This window comes from Lissotriton helveticus, chromosome 4_1, assembly GCF_964261635.1.
Source record: "Lissotriton helveticus chromosome 4_1, aLisHel1.1, whole genome shotgun sequence".
NCBI classification, from domain to species: Eukaryota; Metazoa; Chordata; class Amphibia; order Caudata; family Salamandridae; genus Lissotriton; species Lissotriton helveticus.
Window position 1 is genome coordinate 239,865,101 of NC_136063.1, and position 6,078 is coordinate 239,871,178.

Genomic DNA, 6,078 nt, shown 5'->3' on the forward strand with positions numbered 1-6,078 from the left:
CTTTTGCCTGGTTCATAATGTTCCCATTTTGGAGGTCATTATGGTCAAGGATTAGAAAGGTTGCATATGATGGATATTGCTGATATTGAGAGTAATGGATAGAGTTTAGAGCAGGTCATTTTACAAGCTAAAATGTCTGGTGTTTTGAATTATTTATTTTTGCTGGATTCAGGTATGTATGAGTAATTCGAGTGTTAGGTTCTACAATGAGCATGATGGATTTAAATTTCGTTGAGCTCTGATTTGAGGTAGCAACCCATAGAACCATCCATGGTTCATGGATCTTGGATTGTAGATCGTGAGACTTGTGCGGGACATAGTGGGAGTGGAAGGAATGTGCAAATTGGTTTAGTATGAGGGAGTAAGGACAGTGCCCCTACGTGCAATTTGGAGGTAAATTATTGCTTTTTTATTTGATGCCAGTGGAGGCCAAGTATGGCATTTTGAAGCAGAATATTCTCATACATTTGCTAAACCTCCACAGGCCCTGCAAGAACATTAATTAAATGTTCAAGTCCCTTGATGGTGTGCCAAGCCAATGAAACGTATCCAAGAATAGTCACCATTTTTTGTCAAACTGTGTTATGGGTGCCTCCATATGTCAAAACTTACCTCCATTGTGTCTGGGGAAGAATTCACCATAGGTCCCTCCGAATGCCAAAAATTACATTTGACTTAGTTGAACTTTTCGTTGAAAATTCCCCCAGTATGTCAGGGCCAGCATTTTGTCATGGTTGTCTTTACAGGACAAGAACTACCCTCAGTATGCCTGGGTCACAAGCATAACACAAAATGTTCACTCATGCTCACTTACATTCACTCACTCTCACTCACTTTGACACTCACATGTTCATTCTTACTCATCCTCACTCCCTCGTCCTGTCCTTTATTCATTCCCACTCTTTCAAATGCATGTTCACTAATCTTTACTCTCCCTCACTCATACTCATTCTTACTCTCAGTCTATCAATATCACTCACTCTTGCTTGCTAATTACAATCACATTTACTTCTACTCTCACTCACTCTTGCTTGCTCATTCACTCACATTCACTTTCACTCACTCCCACTCATTCTCATGTAGTCTCAGCCAGACTTACCCATTCTCAGTCATACATTGTCACTCACTTCTGGTCACAATCTCTAAAACTCCCTCACGATCATTATTACTTTTTCTCAAAAGTGGTCCTTCCTCACCAATCCTTCGCACTCTAATTACTTAATCAGTTACTCAAGCTGACTTTACTCCCTTCAAGACACAGTGCTAGACAAAAGAAATATACGGTTCAGTTTAGCATGTCACCTAATCTATGCAAGACTAACCACCATATGACTAAGTGTTACTTTATGTATATTTTCTGTAGTTAGCTGATGTAAACAATGCAAAGCAATCCAAAACAAAGTGTTTAACAACCATTGGAAAAGCCATTAGATCTGGCAATGACTACTGATCAATTGGCTTTCGCAATATTTACTTTGTTTGTGAATGGTTTATGTATCAATTGCAGGAAATAAGGAGTTAGGTCCCGGGACACAGGGTCAGCTGGACCATAGAATAATTTATAAAAAGAGAAATGCTGGCCCTGCGATTTTTGATAGCTATATTTTGAGCAACAAACCAAATCCTTGTTATGATTTGTATGGTCGAATTTATTTAAACCATTTACTTTTTCATATAAATCTCATTAAGTTAAAGCATTGATTGCATGAGAAAAACACTACGTACATACAATTTATACAAAAACATTTGACAAAGAATTTTAACAAAAATACATAAATACATATGACAAAATGACATCCAATCATTTAGTGTACATAAATATACAAATACGGTCATACGAGAAGCATCAGTCGTTATGTAGTATTAAGCAATGAAGCTATTTGCAGTAAGGAAAAGAAAACAAAATGAATTGTAACAAATACAAATTTTCAATTGTCTGATAAATAAACTTGAATTCTTTCTGCTATTGCCAATTCCTTTCTGCTATTGCCGACGCGTTTCGAACTCGCTCTGGCATTTGGCAAGTTCTCATCAGGGCTTTCTCGTATTATTCTTCTGAAAATTATGTACAAAGAAAATGAGTGAGATTTTGCAATCCTCATTTTCGTCCCCTATATACATTGCCCCCTACCAAGACTTTCTAGAAAACGTGTACCTTTATTTTCAAGTCTTAACCAGAGACGAAGAGTCTGTCCTCAACTTGGGTTTAAAGTTTGTCCCCAATCATCAACCTGACTTCACCAAAACCAAGATGGAAGCAATTGCCTTCTGTCGGAAAGTGCGATTAAAAGCCTTTTTCGCTACCCAGCCGCCTCCTCTAGAGATTGAGACAACAGGACTGCGGAACAAATCTACCTTTATTCCCAGTTATAATATCCCTAAACAGATTTTGGCATTTGAACAAGTAGTCTTGTCCTCTATTAATAAACTTGAAAAGAACAAAATGTTTGTCAAACCGAACATCAGTAGAGGCCAACGCCAAGCGATACAAAATCTTAGAGCGGATTCATCTATTGTAGTGAAAGCTGCAGATAAAGGCGGTGCCACTGTGTTGTGGCCAAGGGAGAAATACATTTTGGAAGGTGAATCACAGGTCAATAACCAGATATGGTATAGGAAAGTTGATGTAGATCCAACTAAAGACATACTAGGGACAATAACGCAATTGATTGCGAGTGGTGTTGAAGAAGGGTTTGTGGGCAAAAAGGAAGGTGAATTTTTGGTAAAAAAATTCCCACGGACTCCTATATTGTACTTTCTGCCCAAGATTCACAAAAATCTGAATGACCCCCCCGGACGTCCTATCGTCTCGGGGTGTGACTCTTGTCTAGAGTCACTGTCCAAATATGTGGATTTTTTCCTAAAGCCCTTCATCTGTAATGTGACATCATACCTGAAAGATACGACCGATTTCCTCAATAAAATAGAGGGCCTAGAATTTAATCCACTTGAGGAAATAATGGTCACTATGGACGTCACGTCCCTCTATACGCAAATCCCGCAAGGGGAGGCGTTGGAGGTGATGGAGATGTACCTTGACACAAGAGACCGACCTCATCGAGTGCCCACCAGATTTATTCTGCAGTTGGCTGAACTAACCCTAAAAAAGAACTACTTTTGCTTTAATGGCGAGTTCTTTTTTCAAATCAAGGGGACAGCCATGGGATGTCCCTATGCGCCGGAGATGGCCATATTATTTATGGCACAGTATGAAGAGAAATTTGTGGCAAATAACAACCCCTACAAGAAATGTATAAAACAATGGCTAAGATACATTGATGACGTGTGGCTCCTGTGGCAGGGGAGCCACACCGAATTGATGGAATTTCATCAATGGCTAAACAACAAACACGGCGACATTAAATTCTCTATGGAACAAAGCAATTTGAAAATGACATTCCTAGATGTGGAAGTTAGCTGCATTGACGGTCGTTTAAAGTCATCTCTTTTTAGAAAAAAGACGGACAAAAACACTATTCTCCACCATAGGAGTGCGCATCCACGCAATTTAAAAACAAATTTACCCTACGGGCAGCTACTCCGCATCAGAAGGAACTGCTCTGATGTCACAGACTATGACTTACACGGAGGAAGATTTTGTGAGGATATGAAAGGCAGGGGCTACCCTAGGAAGCTGCTGAAACATGCTTTCAAACGAGCACGCTATACCCCGAGAGAATGTCTATTACAAAGTAAAGTGAAACCCGAAATGGACAAATTGGTTTGTGTAACAACATTTGGTCCACATACCCATCAAATTCGACAGACCATACTTAAAAATTGGCACCTGCTGGAGGGCTTAGAATGCCCCTTTCCCAAACCGATTTTTGCTTTTAAAAAAAACCGCAGCATTGGACAGCAACTGGTGCGTGCGGACGTCACCATTGAAAAACCTAAACATGACCTATTGTCAATGTGGGGATTCAAGCCGGTCGAGGGACACCATAGATGCGGCAACTGTGTCTCTTGTGACACAACAATCGAGGGAAGTGAATTCACACACAAAAATGTCAGGTGGAAGAACCAAGGGTTTTCAAACTGCAAAACACGGAATGTCGTGTATGCAATTGTCTGCGGATGCGGAAAATTGTATATAGGAAAGACTAACCAGCAGGTTAATACCCGAATAACACAGCATAGGTCACGAATAAAAACAAAAGTGCTAACCGCTCCAATGGTACAACATTTTGTTGACACTGGACACACTGAAACAGATTTCACGTGGACGGTTTTGTACACAGTGACTCGAGCCCAATGTATTAAGGATGTGGACGATGTCTTATTGAGGAAAGAAGCGTATTTAATCCTGCGCTTCAATAGTTTACAAACTGGACTAAATTCGATGTCTGAGATTTCACGATTGTAATCCGCTTTGATATAATACAGTGCTCAAGTGGAACCTTTTATGTAGACTTTTACTTAGGAAAACATCAGAATGCAAAATGGGACTCCAACTCCCATAAAGCCCGGATAGCCCTGACAGTCATGTGACAGTCATGTGACACGCATTGACGATCACATGTCTGCTTTTTAAGATGGCGACTTAGTCAAACGAGTGACTCCCTGAATTGGTTTGGAGTGCACTTGGGAGCGCGTGTTTCTTCAAGACCACCAACATTTAGGTAAGCACAAAGATAGGTAACGCTTAGTGATACCGCGCATGACACAGGAGCGGGCTCACACTGTCCGTGTTTGTCATTTTAGAACATAAAAACGAACATAAAAACGAACTGAAACCGGCTAGAAGTTAGAAAAACAGGGGAACTGCATTTAAACAGCCCAAGCGCCAACAATAAGGTAGGCACCCGGTTCTGTTACCCGTTCTACTCGTTCTAACCGCTGTTTGTAAAACCGATTGGAATAGTTGAGTGACTTTAAACTCTCCTTGTAGGTGCAATAAGACGTGTCCACCGCCGGCTGGCGGGTGGGAGCTGATTTTTGTCCCACGCACGGCTGTTTCAAATATTTACCAAACAGAAGTGCAGACTACTGGTTTGAAGGTAATTTTCCAAGATTGTCCTCTGGCCATCTAGGCGCAGGCTGTCCTGACCATTACTATATTGTAATTTGGTTTGTTGTAATTTTCTAGAACCGAATCTACATTGATTGAATAAGATCTCTTGAAAATTGAAAACCCGCTGCCAACTTGAAAATAAAGGTACACGTTTTCTAGAAAGTCTTGGTAGGGGGCAATGTATATAGGGGACGAAAATGAGGATTGCAAAATCTCGCTCATTTTCTTTGTACATAATTTTCAGAAGAATAATACGAGAAAGCCCTGATGAGAACTTGCCAAATGCCAGAGCGAGTTCGAAACGCGTCGGCAATAGCAGAAAGGAATTGGCAATAGCAGAAAGAATTCAAGTTTATTTATCAGACAATTGAAAATTTGTATTTGTTACAATTCATTTTGTTTTCTTTTCCTTACTGCAAATAGCTTCATTGCTTAATACTACATAACGACTGATGCTTCTCGTATGACCGTATTTGTATATTTATGTACACTAAATGATTGGATGTCATTTTGTCATATGTATTTATGTATTTTTGTTAAAATTCTTTGTCAAATGTTTTTGTATAAATTGTATGTACGTAGTGTTTTTCTCATGCAATCAATGCTTTAACTTAATGAGATTTATATGAAAAAGTAAATGGTTTAAATAAATTCGACCATACAAATCATAACAAGGATTTGGTTTGTTGCTCAAAATATAGCTATCAAAAATCGCAGGGCCAGCATTTCTCTTTTTATAAATTGGTTTATGTATCAAAGCATGCACTGGATGAAAACAATCATTGTGTAAAAGTATATATATTACCCAGAGTTAGTCACCACTAGGTAGTTATAAATAGGTCAGCTTTACCATAGGAAAGGCGTTTTTTGTGTCGCCAGAAATCTTTCCAAAAGGGTGCTACTATCCCCAAGCATTTTTTCATAGACTTGTTTAAGAAGTGCTGCCACAAAAACTACTGAACAGAATTTCACCAAATTTAGCAAGATCATGGGCCGTAGATTGTGCTTTTTAGGTACAGCTTAGGCAGCATGCATGTGCTGCCTCCAAGACCAGCTGTAATCAC

At 39.5% G+C, this 6,078-nt stretch overlaps 1 long non-coding RNA gene across 1 annotated transcript; it reads left to right on the forward strand.

Moving 5' to 3' along the window:
- The first annotated feature begins 4,633 nt into the window (after positions 1-4,633).
- On the forward strand, positions 4,634-5,668 carry LOC144827117 (uncharacterized). Its single transcript, XR_013610028.1, has 3 exons — positions 4,634-5,000; positions 5,090-5,158; positions 5,259-5,668. It is a non-coding gene; the product is annotated as an uncharacterized LOC144827117 (long non-coding RNA).
- Positions 5,669-6,078: the final 410 nt, after the last annotated feature.